This window comes from Capsicum annuum, chromosome 12 (assembly GCF_002878395.1).
Source record: "Capsicum annuum cultivar UCD-10X-F1 chromosome 12, UCD10Xv1.1, whole genome shotgun sequence".
Classification (NCBI taxonomy): Eukaryota; Viridiplantae; Streptophyta; class Magnoliopsida; order Solanales; family Solanaceae; genus Capsicum; species Capsicum annuum.
Window position 1 is genome coordinate 77,624,107 of NC_061122.1, and position 20,391 is coordinate 77,644,497.

Sequence of the window (20,391 nt, forward strand, 5' to 3'; positions counted from 1 at the left end):
ATTGGTGAGTGACCTCCTGAAACATATGGTGGCACCGTAGTTCTAGAACTTAGGGATTTATACTAAAGGTCTCAGTCCTAACTAATGGGTGAGCCTTCTTCTCTGCATTCACTCCATGCTAAGAACTACTCCCACCTGAATGACACTGAAAACTGAATTGCTTATTTTAATTACATTCTAAGAAAATCAATAGTGGATTATCTAAAGTTCTCAAAGACATGTAAAATAATGTATGCATAAATCCCCAGGTATGGGTGTCATAACCCATAAGCTCTAAACATGACAATATTAATTGAACATTATGAGAAATTTCACAATTCAAGCCCAAAACTAAACAATTTATCAATGTAAAGGGAATTCATGATTTTGAGTATGGAAAGATGCTAATCTTAAGGGAAAATATGTAACCATGGTTTAGTAACAAAAATAAACTGAAAGAATTAAGAAAACTCATATTTAACCTGGAACCCAAAACTTGAAAGGGGAATTAAACTTAAGCATTTGAGAAGTCTTTGGGACTCAATGGGTGGAAGGAACCCATTGATAAAATCCCACATACCAGTAGATAAATTCCTTGGAGAATTCTTTGGAATTTGTGCTTAAATTTGAGGAACCCTACCTTGCCTTTTGAAAAGAGAGAATCTTTTTTTTGGATTATCAGTTGAATTTATGATTTAATAAGAAATTTGGGTCATTTTCCCTTATATTCCATCCTTGGGAAAGCCTAAACAATGTGGTTAGGTGTTAAAAGAGTGGTAAAAGACCAAACAACCCTTTTTGGAAACATTTAGAAATTTTCTAGAAATAGTCGTAATAGCTCAAGTAATCACTCATTGGGTTTGACCACGAGCTATGGCCTGGAGTTATGACGTGAGGACCTAAGTGTTGGTTTCTTACTGCTGTGATGATGGGTCAACCTAACAACTCATTTGTACTGATAACGAGTCATATGCTGGAGTTATCATCACTGGGCTGAAATCTTTTATCCCTCACTATCATGATAATGAGACTTCACTACGAATTGTGTCCTGACAATGCGTCATTACCAAAGCCATTGTCACTGGTAGTTTGACAAACAAAGCCTTAGAAAATATTCCATAACTTTTTACCATGATATCGGATTAAGGCGAGACTAGTGGTGTTGGAAAGCTAATTTAATGGTCTATCTCTTGGTGGGTCTAGAGCTCAGAAATTTAGGGTATTATAATATCTCCCCCTTAGGATCATTTGTCACCAAATGAAACTAACTAAGTTGAAAGGCTAGAGAAAGCTGAAATTCCCCCACTGAATCTCTACGAGTTGAATAATGAATTGATAACTGAATCTATAGTTGACACATGGATTCAACTGAACTCATGAATGCATTTTATGACACAAAAATAGCTGGATAGCCTGAGATATAAGAGAAAAAATTAATTAATTAAGGAAACTATTACCTCGAGTTGAGATTGAGTTTTAAGAAAAGAGATGGGGGAACTTGGTCTTCATATCTACCTCTGGTTCCCAAGTAGCTCCCTCAACTGACTGATTTCTCCATAGGACCTTTACTAAGGCAATCTTTTTATTCTCTATCTATGAGTCTAACGGTCAAGGATCTCAACAGGGATCTCTTCATAAGAGAGACTATCTTTCACACCCACACTCTCTAAAGAAACGATTGATGCTAGGTCACTAATAAATTTCTTTAACAAGGAAACATAGAAGACCGGATGCAATATTGCTAAATTTGTAGGCAACTCTAACTCATATGCTACCTTACCATATCAACTCAAAATCTTATAAGGACCCATATATTAGGCACTAAGCTTTTCCTTTCTACCAAATACCTTCACCCCTTTCATGGGTAAAACTTTCAAGTAGAAAAAATCACAAATCTTAAACTCAAGCTCCCTTTTCCTCATATTTGCTTAAGATTTTTGATTACTCTGAGTAGTTTCCAACCTTTCTCTAATCTGCTGAACCTTTTCTATCGCCTCAAACACTGAGTCTGGCCTTATCAAAAAAGCTTCACTAACCTCAAACCAACTTATAGGAGATCTACACCTCCTATTATAAAGTGCTTCAAATCGGGCTATTTGGATACTGGAGTGGTATCTGTTATTGTAAGAAAACTCAATCAAAGGCAAGTGATCATCCCAATGACCCTTGAAATTGATCACGCACACTCTCAACATGTACTCTAAGGTATGAATAGTCCTCTCTGCCAGTCCATCTGTCAGTGGATAAAAAGGCCGTACTAAGATAAACTTGGGTACCAAGACCCTTCTGAAAATTTTTAAAAAATTGAGAGGCAAACTAGGTACCTCTATTGTAAATAATGGTCAAAGGGACTCCATGAAACTTCACCAACTCCCTAAGATAGAGCTCAGTATAATCTTCCATTGAATCTGAAGTGTTAACTGGCAAGAAGTGGGCTAACTTAGTCATTCAGTTCGGATAACCCAAATAGAATTATGATGCTGACAAGTATGAGGTAACCTGCAATGAAGTCCATATTCACCACCTCCCACTTTTAAGTAGGAATATTAAATTCTTGTAGCTACCACTAGGCCTTTGGTGCTCAAGATTAACCTACCAGTAATTTGGACAGTTAGCCACGAATTCTGCAATATTATTTTCCATGCCATTCCACCAATAGACCTATCAAAAATCATGGTATATTCTAGTGGCTCCTAGGTTAATAGAATACCGAGAACCATGCACTTTTTCTAACATCCGCTGTATCAAGTCACCTAAATCTGGAACACATAATCTTCCTTGACAATGAAGAACACATATTATCCTTGGGAGAAAACCTTAATTTTTTGACTCTGAACTACTTCGTTCAACATAATCAAAATAGGATCACTATCTTGCTTTTCCTTTACCTCAGCTACCAAAAAAGATTCTAAACTATTCTAAACCAAGACATTACCTTTGGTTGAATCAACTAACCGAACTCCCGACCTAGCAAGATGATAAACCTCATGAAAAAACTCTTTCTTATTATCCTCAATATGAGCAACACTCTCCATTGACAACCTGCTAAGGGCATCGACCATAATATTAGACTTACCTTGGTGGTATAAGATGCTCATATCATAGTTCTTTAATAACTTTAGCCACCATCTTTGATGAAGATTTAGATATTTATGTATGAACACATATTGAAGACTTTTATGATCAGTGAACACATTAATATGAACCCTATAAAGATAATGCCTCCAAATTTATAAGGCAAAAACAATTGATGTCAACTCAAGATCATGAGTCAGGTAGTTCTTCTTATAAGGGTTAAGTTATTTAAAGGCATATATTATAACCTTACCTCATTGCATTAACACATAACCAGTACCAACGCTAAAATCATCACAATAAACCATAAAACTATGTAAATGCTTTAGTAGAGTCAAAATTAGAGAAGAGGTGAGTTGATCCTTTGACTTAAGAAAACTCATCTCACAATAATCAAACTACTGGAATTTCACTTTCTTCTGAGTCAGTCTAGACATGGGAGAATCAATGGAGGAAAATCCTTCATCAAACAATCTGTAGTAATTGACTAAACCCAAGAAAATCCTGATATCTGATAGAGAGATGGGTCTAGGCCAGTTTCTTACTGCTTTGGTCCTTTGAGGATCAACTCAAATGCCTTCACCAGAAATAATATGACCAAGGAATGCTAATGAATATAACCAAAATTCACACTTGATGCACTTAGCAAAGAGCTAGTGATCCTTAAGAGTCTGCAATACAATCTTAAATGGTTTGCGTGTTCACCCTTATGCCAAGAATAAATGAGGATATTATCTATGAGAACTATAACGAACATGTCTAGGTACTGCTTGAACACCCTATTCATCAAGTCCATAAAATATACAAGATCATTTGTTAGTCCAAAAAATATAACACTAAATTCAAATTGACCATACTGAGTTTTGAAGGCTAATTTTGGAGTGCCACATTATCCGGCTTCGAGATGATGATGCCAGATTTGAGGTCTATCTTAGAGAAATAATTGGTACCCTAAATTTGGTTGAACAAGTCATCAATCTTGGGGGTAAGATAATTATTATAGAGTGTGATTTTCTTTAATTGACGGTAATTGATGTATATTCTGAGAGAACCATCTTTTTTGCACACAAAGAAAACTGGAGCACCCCATGGAGAGATACTAGGCCTGATAAAACCCTTGTATAGGAGATCTTTCTTTTGTTCCTTCAATTTATTAAGCTCAAATGAATCCATTTAATAAGGTGGAATTAAAATAGGATGGGTATCTTGAATGAGATCTATTCCAAAGTTAATTTCCAGCCCGGGAGGAACTCCGAGCAGATCTTTAAGAAAAACTTCTGGAAATTCTTTTACTATTGGAACTGACTTAAAATTTGGGGTTTTGAAACTTGAGTCCTTGACTCAAAAAAATGATAGATGCACCCTTTGGAAATTTTTTCCTTGCCTTAAGAAAAGAGACAAACCGATCTATAGGTACTGATATACTACTGTAATACCCTGAGACTACTCCCTGGATGTCACACGGTGCTTAGGACCACAAGTGATCCCAAGCTATCCCTTGTACTGGCATAACTCATGAGAAACTAAATAAAATACATAAATCTGGATGAAATAAGCGGAAGATAAATCTTTTCTAAATATGATCAATATAAAACTATATTAAAATGATTACAACCCTGATTGTATGAAAAAAATTGGAATCAAATACATTAACCCTACCGACATAAAGCCTCTACTAGTATTGACTGTAGGTAGCTGGGACATGACCTTCAACTATCCTAAATCAATACGACTGAATGAAAAAAAGTAAATACTACTCAAACTATGAATGGATCGATCCCTTAAATCAAAAGGACTCATCACCTGCTAACTGGAAGTCGTAAATTATCTAAATATAATATGCGCACTACAGCTCACACCTATATTATAAGATAATGTAGCACATAGACTTAAATTTGGATCAGTACTTTTGGAATGTACTGAGCATATGGGGGTAAATGCATAAGTAAAAAAAAAATAATGTAATAATTCAAATAAACTTTCAAAACTACATGATAAATGTGAGTGACTCACCATGGCTTGAATGATCAAAACTGGCAAATCATAGATCATGAGTGACAAAGCACAAAAGAAATTCTTGTGATCCATAACACTTAGTTCTAGTAAAACTGTACTCTAATTCTATTCTTTAAATCATGCAGGCTAAGTAAAAGGGCTCACCTTTATCATCTGAAAACTAAAGGCTGAAATATGATAACTGATGTCTTATGTAGGATAATATCTAAGTAAATTTATGAGCATTTACACTTCATTTTAAAAACTATTCTGTTATTCTTTTCTGTTAGGGAGGTTCTTCTAACCGACATAAACTATGTGAGATATCATGGAGTTCAATGTCTCTTACCCATGTTGGTAGAGCTGTTCTACCTTTACCATCAGAATAGAACTTAGCTAGAGTGATCACTATACTAAACCCACTAGGGGTATTAAAACCTATTGTGGTGCATAGTTTTGGGGCATGAGACCTTGGAATCATACCCAACTCAGTGCTAAATACTACTCCCTTTAATCTGTATACTCATTCTGAAGGAAATCTACCTTAAAACTAGCATAAGGATTTTAATAAAATTAGTTATGCATCTGTCTATTTTAAATTGTAATCAAAACTAACTGTGTGGATTTCATATCTTAGCTGAGAATAAAAAGATCAAAATCTTTCTTAAAATCTGCATATATGCTTTCAAAGAATACTTAAACATTATCTTTCTTGAAATTTCAAGACTAAAACTTAGGGCTTAAAAACCCCTTTCTAGTAACTCATATCAAATCATCCTAATTCATGTTCAATAATGAAAAGCATGAAATTCTTTACAAATTATAGTCAAAATAAAATTCAATACTCAATATACAAAATCAAGTCACACACATAAGTATGTGAAAATAGTTATTCAATTCAACACTTAAATCACTTGTAACTTTATAAGGATCAAACAATGATATTTGAGTCTGAAACCTAAACTGTATATCATATAAATTCATATAAAATCAACTTTAAAACTAGTTTTGGGTAGAAAGATGAAAGGAGTATCCTTTTTCATAATCCCACATACATTATTTGATTAATTGTATGTAAAAGCTTGAACTTTGAATCTCTAATGGTATTCTTGAAGCTTCTTCTAGAAGTTATTGAATTAGAAAGCTTGGGTTCTTTGCTTTTCTTGAAGAAAATTTGATGAAGTTCTTGGTGTTCTTAAGGAGGGCTAGTGTTTTCTTGGAGAGAAAGGATAAATAATAATGTATCTAATATTTTTGGGGGCTGAAATTATGTGTTATGGATGGTTTTGGGTGAGGGTAATTGACCAAAGTGACCATAGATTCATTAGGAACTGATGAAGCATGTGAAATAGCCATGTATCACATTGGGGACAGCAACACATCGCATCGCTATCGCGTCGGCTTACTGCCTCTCACAAAAAATGCCCTAACTTTTTACTCGAGTATCAAATTAAGGCGAAATTGGTATCGTTGGAAAGATAACTCAATTTTCTACAATTTGGTTGGTCTTTAGATGAAAGATTCTACATATATAAAAAGTTATACTCATTCAAAGTAGACCCTAGTAGAATCAAATGTAAAGATTTAGCCGAATCAAAGGCTTTTAGCTCAACTTCACTCTAAGTGCTTCCTATGAATATTTTTCACCTCGAAAGCACTTACCACACTAAGATAATGGTCATGAAACTAATATCTACATGAGAATCATTTGGATTAGAGCTTACATATGTAGGAATGATGGTTAGCATTCTACCATAAAAATATGAGGTGTTACAACTACCCTTCCACTTTAAGACTGGTTCATTGGGAAACTAAAACTGGACTACTCTATTTCTATAATCAACTGAGGCATAACAAGAGTGGAGCCAATACATACCATGAATAACATTAAAATCAGTCATGTCTAGCTCTACAAGGTCAACTAAGGTAACTTTCTGGGACACTGTGACTGGGCAATTTCTGTATACCCATCTGGTTATGAATGAACTACAGACTAGAGTAGAAAATAAGAAGGGTTCTACAAGTGTTTCAGGGCTGACACCAAAATCTACTGATATATAGGGAGTCATAAAGGAAAGTATGGCTCCAGGGTTTAACAATGCATAAACAGGAATATGACAAACTTTTAATGTATCAATGATTAAATTAGTAGAACCCTCCTAATCTTATCAAGTCTGAACGGCATAGAACCTACCCTAACGCTATCTGTCATGTACACTAGAGGTGACACTCTAATGAATTGGGCGACCTACTGGAGCTGCTAAAGTATTAGATTGGCTTGACTGATGAACATCCTTACATCTTTGTGCAACCACTAGGTATTCCCTCACTCTGTGTCATGACTTGCCACACCTAAAACAAGCATCACTACCTGCCATACACTCACCCTTGTGGTTCCTACTACATTTCTTACAAACAGGGTTGGTGCGAGCACTATTCATACTACCTTGGAACTTAGAGACTAGAACTCTATCACGAATATCCTACCTGAACTTACATATGGACCACTAGTAGAGATGGGGATGGAGCTGGAGATTTCTGGTGGATTTGAGAATGATTACCACCATCTGACCTTTGTTGAGAAAATTAAAGCTACCAATTCTAGCACTCTTATTCTCCCTTTTCTTCTTCTTGATCTTCTCTTCCTAAATCTATTGAGCATCAACCATTAACCTAGAGCTATCCATCTCCTTAGCCAACATGGTTGTCCTATATTTCTTGACCATATCCTCAGAAATATATGACATAAATTTGCTCATTTGGGCCTTAGAGTCAGCAACCATAGTTGGAGCATACCTCGCTAGCTGAGTAAACTTGAGTGGTTACTCCTTTACACTAATATTTTTTGACTTCACATTTATGATATCCTGTACCATTGTTTCCTTCAACTCAAGTGGAAAGAACCTATCTAGAAATTCAACAAAAAACTTATCCTATTATATCAACCCTACACTTGTACCTCTATCCTTTTTCCACTGCTTGAACCATGTGTGAGCCAATCCTTGCAATTGATAAGCATCCAAATCAACACTCTCAATTGAAGTGACACCATGATTTTAGTGATATTCTAAATAATATCCAAGAACTCTAGTGGGTCCTCTTTAGGCTTAGACCCAAAGAACATTAGAGGATTCATCCGAGTGAAGTCCTAAACTCTAGTTACTATCGTATTCTCAATTAGGTTGGCTTGTAAAATAGCCTATTGATTATTCTAAGTTGTCATTGACTTGGTTAATTCTATGAAAGTAGCCTTAAACTCATCATAGAAAACCTATTTATTCAAAGAGTCTTCCAGAACTGGCAGTGGTACTTGCTCATTTTCATTGCTTATTTTATTGGTTCACTTGGGAGGAATTTTATATAAATGGGTATAGGATGAGTTAGAAGAAGAATTTTAATAGAGTTTGCACTCTATCACAGGACATGAATCATGAAATAAGTGAGACTTTTCTAAAATATTTCATAGCCTATCACTCATAAGTGTGGTGCGCTTCATATCCATGAACAAGACTCCACTTAATGCAACTTTCAGACACGTTAGGACACTTTTAACTTGTAGCTCTGATACCAAGTTTGTCACAACCCAAGACTGCCCCTAGTGTGTAGAATCATAAGAGACGTCAAGCTAACCTATGGGCTGGCATAACACTAAAAATATTAAAGGAGTAACAAAATACAAGGCGGAATCTAAACTAAAATAATTTGGTAATAATGATAAAAGGATCAATGCTAAATAAAAGTGTCAAAACTAGAACTATTTGACTAAAACCAATATGCTAAAATGTAATTAACTGTCTATCTGAAAGCCTCTACTTCTATGAGTTATTGGGACATGCCCCCAACTAACCCTAACTAATTGAAACTACAGAATACTAAAAATAAATATTGATAACTAGTCCTCAAATGATGAGGACTCATAAATACTGCTGTTGAATGTGCTACCAAACCACACTAAGCGTGATTTAGATGTTGAGCGTTGGAACCTAGATTATAAGATAATATAGTATAGAAAAAGTATGCAATTAGTACTATGAATATACTGAGTATCTGCTATGGGAAAAACTAACTAATATAATATGAAAATGAATGCATGAAACCTGGTAAACTGAATTCAAAACCAAGTATAAACATGTACTGAATTAAAACTAAATAACTGAATACAGGGACAAGCAAATCTGAAAGCTGAACATAAATAAGAACTATAGGATCTAATAATAACCGAGATATCCTAATCTAATATAAACTGGGTCTAACCTTTAATACTAGTTGAATGGGTGTTCAATACCTTGCTAAGAATACAAACACCGGCTGACGTGGATCCACTAAACTGATATTCCAAAGGACTAGGGTATTAGTCTTTAAATGGAGGGTGAACCATTGTAACCTATGGTGGTGCTGTAGTTCTAGAACTTAGGGGCTTTTACTAAAGGTACAATCCTACCTGACAAGTGAGCCTTCATCCCTGTATTCGCTTGGTGCTCAGTACTACTCCTAACTAAATGACACTGAAAACTAAATTATTAATTTTAGTTACATTCTAAAAATATCAATAGTGGATATTTTGAAGTGCTCAAAGAAATGTAAATTGATATATGCATGAATCCCTAGGTATTGGGTGTTCATAACCCACCAGCTCTAAACATAACAATATTAACTAAACATTATGAGAAATTTCACAATTCAAGACCAAAACTCAACAATTTATCAATATAAAGGGAATTCAATTTTGAGTATGGGAAGATGCTATTCGTATGGGAAAACATGTACTCATAGTTTAGTTACAAGAATAAATTGAAAGAATAAAGAAAACTCATATTTGACTTGGAACCTAAAACATGAAGGTGGAATTAAACTTGAGAATTTGAGAAATCTTTGGGGCTCAATGGGTGGAACGAACCCATTGATGAAATGCAACATACTTGGAGATAATCCTTGGATAATTATTTGGAATTTATGCTTGAAGTTGAGGAACCCTACCTTGCCTTTTAAGAAGAGAGAATCACCTTTTTTTAGGTATCAATTAAATTTATAATTTAATAAGGAATTGGGGAATTTTACCCTTATATTCCAGCTTTGGGAAAGCCTAAATGACATGAATTAGGTGTAAAAAGAGTGGAAAAATACCAAACAACCCTTCTTAAAATATTTAGAATTTTTCTACAAATAGTCGTAATGACTTAGGTAAAGACTCATTGGGTTTGACCATAAGTTGTGGCCTAGAGTCATGACCTGAGGACCTAAGTATTGGTTTCTTACTTTTGTGACAATAGGTACACCTAATGAATTATTTTGACTCATAATGAGTTGTATGCTGGAGTCATCCTCACTAGGCTAAAATCTTTGGTTCCTCACTACTGTGACAATGAGTCTTTAGAATGACTTGTTGTGTCCTGACAATGAGTTATTGCTAGATTCGGTGTCACTGGTAGTTTGACAGACAAAGCTTAGAAATTTTTCTATAACTTTTTACCATGATATCATGTTAAGGCGAGGCTAGGGGCATTGAAAATCTAATTTAATTATCTATCTCTTGGTGGATCTAGAGATTAGAAACTTAGGGTATTACATAGTAGGTGGAGATTTCAATGTTATTTCTAATAGTAAGGAAAATCTAGGAGGATTACCTATCACAGATTCAAAAGTTATGGACTTTAATCATTGCATAATGTATGCACCTTAGAAGACATTACATTCAAAGGGATTAAGTACACTTGATGGAATGGAAGGACTGATAAGGACTATATTTTGAAAAGACTAGATATGGCTGTTTGTAATGATATGATGCTAAACTCTTTTCTAGTGATGGTGATAAATCATTTGTTTAGAAGTGTGTCAAATTATGCTCCACTCTTAATTACTCTTAAGAATAACACTGACTATAGGGTCAAACCTTTTAGGTTTTGGAACTTTTGGATCAAGCAAGGATCATTTAAGGAGGTAGTAAGGCAACACTGGAGGGCATACTTTGAAGAAAATCCCTTTACCTTATTCTAGTATATATTAAAAAAGTTAAAGGAAGCCCTTATGTAATGGATTAGGGAGTCCTTTGTAAATGTGTTTCAGGAATTACAACTCTTGAAGATACTTTAAAGGTTATGGAAATTCAATTTGAAGAGGATCCTTCTAGGAATAACAGGGAGAAACTGTATAGACCACAAATCAAGCTTATTAGATATCTGTACCTAAAAAAAGAATTCTAGAGGCAAAAAGTAGGAATAGAATAGTTTAAAGATGGTGAAAGAAATACCAAGTTCTTCTATGTCGTGGTCATGGAATAATGAGCAAGCTAAAGGTGAGAAGAATTAAAAATAATGAAGGAGAGTGACTAAAAGATTAGAATAAAATATCAAAAGAAATAATTGATTCTTACAAAAGGCAATTTACTAAATAGGAGGAAAATACTAATTTTGAAATGTTAGAAGAATTTCCATCTGTGATTTCTAATGAACAAAATATAAAGCTAAAAAATGCCAAAAAAGAAGAAGGTGATGAATGCAGTTATGGGACTGAATAAAAGTAGTGCTGGAGGTTCGGATGGTATGACATAAACTTTTTATAAAGAAAATTGGGACATAGTTAGAGAGGACATATATAGTATGGTCAAGGATTTATTTTGTTGGGAGAACTTCCAAGGTTTATCACTCACACAAATATGGTTCTCCTTCTTAAAAAAGCTAATGTTTGCACCATTTTAGATCTAAGGCTCATATCCTTTAGCAACTTTGTCAACAAGATCTTCTCAAGAATCATTCTTGAGAGAATCAAGATGGTACTACCAAGCATAATTTCTCCTAAACAAGCTGGTTTGGTTCATGGAAGTAGCATAGCTGAAAATATCTTACTGGTTCAAGAAATTATCACTGAAATAAGAAACGAGGTAAGCCACCCAATCTTATGATTAAATTGGATATGATGAAGGCTTGTGCTAAGGTGGAAGGGGTGTTTTTGACTAAAGTATTGAGGAAGATAGGATTTAGCAAAGGAGTCACTATCATGGTTTACAGGCTGATAAGCAACAATTGGTACTCTATATTATTGAATGGCTAACCTAAAGGTTTTCTTAAATCATCTAGAGGAGTAAAGCAAGGAGATACTCTCTCTTCTACTTTATTCATTATTGAAGTTGAAGTTATGTTAAGGGAACTGAATAAATTACTGGTTATAAAGGAATTTGAAAGACTTGGAATGCCCAGGGAAAGTCCTAAGATCGATCATCTTGCCTTCACGTATGATATAATTATAATGTGTATAGTTGAAGTAAGGAGCATGCAAATAATACCCATAACTTTGTAGAAATATAAGAACGTATCAGGATAAAAGGTAAATAAGAGTACAATATTAGCTATATGCATCATAGTGTGACATGAAGTAGCAGCAATAATTATAAGGAAAAAGTTTCCTTTCACTTAACTGGGATGTCCTATCTTCTATAGGAGGAAACATAAACCATATTATCAGTAGATGATTTAGATAATTAGAGAAAAACTATAGTTCTATAAAGGAAAGATATTATCCTATGTAGGAAGTGCTATCCTAATTAAGCATGTACTTCAGTGAAATCCAATTCATTGCCTGTTGGTCATAACCTATAATGACCATTTAGGTCATTTTCCAGATTTCCAATTATTTTCACCATTAGAGATTTTTTGTAGCTTCCCCAAGTCATTTATGACTTACTTGAACTGACATTATGGTTTTCGGGAAATTCATTTAGTGTTTTGAGCCAATCCTATATTTTAAAGTCTTCATTGATTCCAAATGGCCTTTGGGTGAAAAATTTAGTTAAATAACCTCAAATGCAAATTTTGACTATTCTAGTGGCTACAAAATATAGATTTAAGGCTAGGTGGACTGTTGGTTCGGGTCCTAAGGTACCTGAACTCATTTCGACCTATTGGTTAGAAAGTTAAGAAAATAGAAATTGGGTGTGGGACCCACTTTTTGTCTAAACAACCTCGAATGGAAATTTCAACTACCCCTTTGAGTCTAAAACATCAAATTTGATAGGGTTACATTGTATGTTTGCATCTACAAGATTCTGGATGAATCTCAAGGACTTGGTGGAGACTTAGAAAAATTCCAAGTCTCAGTTGTATTTTGTACATCATAATAGCGATGTTTTGGGCCGCGATCGCGACTCGCTTGAGTAGGATAGTGGATGCTGTGTTCTTAAGACTGAGTGTTGCGATCGTGACTCCTGTGTGCAGCCCCTAAGTACAACAATTGTGATACTTGTGTTGCGATAGCGACACTCGAGAACCTGGTATGGGTATAATACCCCTTTTAGCCCAATTCTCCCATTCCTTCATCTATTTTCAAGAGACTAAAACCCTAAATAGTGAGATATCTTGAAATTGAAACTTATGGGTCATTTGGGAGATTCTCTGACACTTGTTTTCATGATTTTCCTTTGATTTTTGGTAAGATTTCACCCTTTTTATGGTAGAATTTCTCATTTTTTGTTCAAAAATCTCAAAACCTCGCAGGCTTGATTTTAACCGTAAATTAGTTCAAATTTCACCCATTCTTGAGGGTAATGACTACTTGAGCATAAGGGAAGGTTGGGTTGGATTTGGAAATATGATTTTTCATAAATAGGACCCACATGAGATTTTTGACATGCCTCGAAAATTAGGCAGTGTCGCACATGAATCGAAGGTCACCCCGATAACCCAACCTAACCATCATCACAACAACCACAGGGTCAGGTGAATCCCAACCTTATAATAAGATAGCGGAAATATAAGGCCAATAGTCACTACTTAGAAAATATCTAAAATTTCATTAACATCAACAATCTAACCAATACACCTAAGTCCGTAGTCATCCATAAAAGCATCTACCAAACCAAAGTCAATAATAGGTCGGGACATGTCCTTGAGAATGGCCAAGTGCTAAATCTATACAAGTCTAAGACATAAAATAACATTACTATGAAAGGTAGGTCTTACAAAGTATGAAAGCTCACCACTTCAAGGTCAATGCCTGAATCGCTCGAACGCCTGAGCACTACATAGAACAAGAAGAAGCTCCAATCCCTATATCGCGTGGGGACATAGTGTCTGAAGATGGTTAGCGGTTGGAGAGCTAGCATGTAACCCACGGGTAAGGATAGAATAGTACATTTGTTCAATCCAGGTCAAATTATTATATATAATCATATCTACAAAAGTATAGGAAAATATGAAGATACATGTACATATAGTTACACAACATGCCAAACCATGGAACAAGTTATAACATGCATTCTCAAATCATTCATTTATGAGTCATGGAGTGATGAACTTTCAATCTTCCACATTACCAATTTTATAACCTCAAACTTCTTTGTTGCCTTAGTCAATGGAGATCCAAACCCCAAACCAAGTCAACAAATCTAACCAATTTAACCAAGTCAACCAATTAACCAATTTAACCAATTCAATCAATTCATTAGGTAAGGGACTCAAACCATAAACCATCTCATCGGACTAGGGACATGAACCACTAGTCATCTCATCAGACTAGAGACTCGATCCCCTAGTTATTTCATTATTCTAGGGACTTGAACCACTAGTCAACTCATCGGACTAGGGACTCGAACCACTAGTCATTTCATTAGATGAGGTATTTTAACCTCAAGAGATATCTTTATGAGAGGGACTCAAACCATAATCCATTTCATTAGACTAGGGACTCGAACCACTAGTCATTTCATTGGGTGAGGGACTCAAACCACAAGCCATTTCATTGGACAAGGAGCTCGGACCACTAGTCATTTCATTGGGTGAGGGACTCAAACCACAAGTCATTTCATTCCACACTTTACTTCCACACATAATTTCAAGTTCAAACTTAAGGAATTGAACCCCTTTTCTTATCCATCAATCCATCATAGTCATAATTTAACTAATTACATGCTTAGCAACATCAACACAATACCAATTATCAACCATTGATACTTATAGGGCCATCACCCTATTTAAAGCCATAAGATAATCCATTACATGATTAACAAGGTTATTATCAACCATTTACCAAGTATTCACATTCATTATATTATTGTCATGACTCATTCATATTCACTAGACCAATTCCATAGATACATATTTGACTTTCACGGAATCATTTAACCACTAGCCACTTCAATAGACTAAATGCGTTGAATCAATTCAATTTATGGTTGTCAAGACCCACATACCATTCACATTTCATTAGCAGGTTTTCACCATATTCTTACCACATTTAGGCTCAGCACAGAAATTAAGTTCATTTTTATATTTAGAGGCTTCAACCCCTTTATTAGTCATTATCTTACCAAAGTCATTCAATTATATAATACATTGCTCACAATACCTTTAAGATGTTATTTATCAATCATTCCTGCTTATTGGGCCATTTACCTAGTTCAAAACATCACCAACATATGACTAGATAATTTACTTAGATATTTTAACAAACACCTTATGTGCATACCTTTAACAAGGCTATTCTCATGGTAAAAATCATCAAAATTAGGGTTACTCAAGACCCTTATGTTAAACTACATACAACAAGAACCCATATAGGTAAATCATCATTAATAAAATGTATAATCACAAGTCTAAGATAGAATCATAATTTTTCATCATTAAGCAACAAAACCCTTTTCATTTGATTGTAAAACCACCATGTACACTTACTAATCCAAGTGTAAAATAGATGGGTTTAGATTTAATTAACAAGGAGAAGATGTACATGCCTTAAACAATATGAATCACCAAGAATTTGATTTCTCTTTATCTTCTAGATGAGCACCCTCCAAACCCTAGACTCCAATCTTATTTCAAGAACTTTAAAAGAAAGTTTAGGGTGTTAGATCCAGTCAAAATATGCTCAAAGAGGCCATAGAAACTTATATAGTGAGAGGGATTAGGGTTTAGGGTGTAGAAAATGACCACAAGGCCCTTGGTTAAAAGCTAAAAATTAAACCCATCTAGGGGTACGATGCACCATACGACTCATTAAGGGAATCGTACCCTAGGGTATGAGTGGTACCCTGACTTATACCCTAGGTTCCTCCTAGGTCTCACAAACTGTCAAGGGTATAAGTGTATACTCTTGAGTCATATCCAAAGGGTATGACTCAACCCTTAACTCGTATACACAAACTATATACAAAATAGTCCACTCAAGTTAAGAGTTTACTCCAAACAATAATGTTAGGTTCAACTCATGTAGTTAGGATGCAATTGAGGAGAGGGACACTCATATAGGGGTGTAACACCCCATAAAATTCTCTCCTAGTCTGAGCCTTAGAGCGTGTTCAGTGAAGCAAAAATTTGATCCAAAAAGTTTAAGAGGTGTTTTCCCAAGTGTGAAATACTTTGAATCATGTAGAATTTTCCTAATATAGACTTTTTGTCAAGTATATCATTGAATAAGATTTCTGTCGATACCAAATTTGCCAAAATCTAATACTCGGACAAAGAGTTAAAGCTATTTTAGTGAGACAGTGTGCCACCTGGAATTTTAGCACAACGCGGAGCCAACCAAAATGGAAATTATAAAAATCCAGTGAACCTCTGTGATTATGGCACATAACGCCAAGGCTTAATTTTAGAATTGTCAATTTATAGTTCACCAACACGATTCCACCATGTCGCGGTGCCTTTTTAGTTCGCAACTAAGGTGGCAACGCGATTGCCACCACGTCGCGCCGTCATACAGTTTCCTAATTGTCCAATTTCCAGTGAAGTGGTCCGATTATGGCGCGTCGCGCCAGCAAGTAAAATTGGGATTTTTTATTTTAATTCCAAAGGCTTTTTGGTCTTTTTCCACTCTTCTTCAGCCCCTATATGTACCTGATAAAAGGCTCTCAGCCACATTTTCCATCTTCAATATCAAAACTAGGGTTTTACAAAATCAAACCCTTATTTATTATTCAAGAAAAATCAATAGAGATCAAGAGAAATCAAGAAAAGAGTTTCCCCAAGGTATGTAGATGTTGATTCTTGGGTCTATTTCATCCAAGAAGCTCAAAAACTCTTTTCTAAAATTCAAAGTTATTATGTTTATGGGCTTTCATGACTATAACTATGACTATACCTATAACTATAACTATAACTATAACTATAACTATAACTATAACTATAACTATAACTGTAACTGTAACTATAGCTATAACTATAACTATAACTATAACTATGTATAAAATATATAAAGAGAGCGAGAAAGAGTTAGATATAAGTGTGTGTGTGCGCGTACGAGCTTTTGTGTGTGTGCGTACAAGAATAACTCAAAGGTACAACCTAAAGTAGTCATTCTAACATCTCAAGGCCTCCTAATCGAGTAGGAACTAGTTCTGGCATAATCAGGGTCCCTAATAATAATGTTAAACCATGAGATAGTTATCCATAATACAATAACCATAAAACAAGGAAGTCAGAATCATACCTTAAATCTTAGTACCATTTCATAATTAGCCTACCATGCACTAACCATATAACAACAATACAACAACCAACTAGTCCAGACAAATTAAACCTAATCAAGCCCCATAAACTGAAAGGTTCAATCAGCACACAATATACACTAAGCAATACTCATAACCTATACCTATTCAACCCATTATAAGGCTGATAGATATAGGAACCAAAAAATATACTAGTGACAGACAATGTGCATATATGAATGAATATAAGTAAATCTATAATACCATAACCAATCTAAGTTCCGTTACATTCCCAGTGTATACAACTTATCTAGATTGATGAATCTCCAAGGTAGGATCTACGGTGACCTTTCTTCTCCCAAACGATGCCTCACAGATGAAGGGGCTACTCAGGGTTAAAAGAGTGTAAGTTTGTAAATCTGTTGCCCAATGTTAACCTCGAGACAAAATAATTGTAATATGGTGGAAATGGTCTAAATCTCTCATGATCATAGTAAATAGTAGTGGTAAAACCATGGAACGAAATCTATCTTGGCCAAATTTCTAAAACATTATTTTAGTTCTAAAGCTCGAAGGGACAAGGTATTGGGCCTGCATGTTCTGAGCAAGACTCCCTAGATAGCCTCTAAGAAGAGACAATGGAATGGATATTTCCATATGTATCCCTTTTCAACCAACCTCCTTCTTTTAATTCTCAAATAGCCTAACTCAACTTCAACAACCAACGGGACATCAATTAAATCGAGGAAGGTTGATGCGTGCAAAAATATGCCATAACACACTGATACCACACTGATGCCAGCACAACCAAGCAAAAACCCATTCGAGCCAAAGGCAATCCAAAGCATGAATCATGAAACCAACTCCAATATTCAAATATAACCTTCTTTTACCTTTCTAAACTTGCCATCTACTCTAAACTACCCAAAATATCCCCTAGTCCTATCTACAACTCCATTTACTAACCTAGAGAAACTAAATATAATCCACCAAAATCCATAATAGCTAGCATAAGGGTAAGAATATAGGGTGCTACCTGGGCATAAATGGTGATGACAAATGTCTGCAACCCTCTCCCAATGCTGTAACTTACCTGGATGACCATCAAAACTGACAATCAGGAGTCCAAAGGACAAACACTCACCACTAAACAATATGCTCTAGGATATCCCACTAATTAAGGATGAAAACTTGATGAATCTAGCTTGATCACACTTACTCCTCTAAGAAGAAAATCCAAAATTCCAGTAAAAACTAAAAAATCAAGGTCAAGAGCGGCAGAATCCACTATCAAGTGCCAATGAGCGACCATATGGACATCTATAAACCACAATCCATATGAACTGAATAAGATCAAATAGGTAGCGAATAAGTAGGCTTAGAAAGACCATAGGTGAAACCCTAATTGAGATAATTCCAAAAACAAAGAATACACCCAAACTCTACAACTCCCTATTGAAATCTCATCCTCCAAGCCAAACAACTTAAGCTCAATTATCCAAACCAATCTTGTAGACGAGTAAGCATTCATACTCCTAACCTATAATAACCTTCAAGCCACATTCCAAAAGATTCAATTTTCCAATGCTGAGAAAACAAGTCCAAACCAAAGAAAGATACCCAACTTACCCTCACTATCTAAAATTATGCATATCCTTGCTGGATCCTGCTAGAGCTGAAACTAAAATACAATTGAAGAGCAAAATCACAAAGGAGGATAAGCCTTAGTCTAAAAACACAATCAATCAACACCATGCCACTGGAGGGCATGAATCTCTAAGGTATACTCAAGAACTCACCAAGGATACAAACTTTACTACTGATATCCACTCTAGAAACTTGAAGAAATATGACCTTTACCGGAAATTGGCCAATCTATACTCCATCTTAGCAATGAATACCCAACCTGCTAATTTAAGAAGCTATCATAGGAAAGATCACCTATTTCCACCCCTCAACTTTACTAGAATAAGAACTAAACCATGACAAGAATGGAGTATCTAATTACACACCAATACTAAGATCAACTATCACCGGTAGACATATACAACAAAATTGAAAGGAAATTTCAAGAACTCTTAACATCAACATTAATACCACTATCGAGCGATGAACTAGCTAAATTGAAAAACGGATCCCAAATTGTTCAACCTTAGGAATGGGCAATATAGAGAAGGATAGAAAATGCTAAAATCTTTGGAAAACTAGAAGAAAAGTCCTAGAATATCATACTTAACAATGATAGCATAACAAAAATGCCAACTCTAGGACCTACATAGAATCGAGAAAGATCAACCTATTTTTATTTCCATAGCAACTCAATAATCGGTCCAAATTTTCTAGTAGAAGATAAAATGACCAACCTCACATTAATACAAGAGAGAAAACCATCCAACTGAGATGACCTCCTAGGCTAACAAATAAGAATTACAAGAACAAAAACTCTAACTGCATATTTCTAGCCTAGTCATCTATCAAGCAAGGGTTGATCAATATCAAACAATAATAATAATAACATTAGTAATGAAAGCACTAGTATAAAAAATAGATGGTACCACAAATGAAATCAACAAAAAGTACCACTCTAGAGCTATAAAAAGGACAATATGCTAAAGTAAATAGGACTTGAACCCAAATGATACACCCCTAAAGAAACACCAACACTGATCCACTCTATCTATCACTAAAAGAAATCATCTACAAGGGTAGTCATACAATCATGAACTCTACACCAAGGCACATAAAGAATATAAACGTACAAAGTTACGTAATCATCGATGGTTATGAAAACCCTAAATACACTAACTAAAAGGGTAAAAGAAGGAAATAAAAGGAGAAACTATCATGGTGAATCCAAAGACATATACCTTACATGCCTGAGGGAGAATGAATCTAAGCGGGTCTAAATTCAGATTGAGCATCTGAATCAA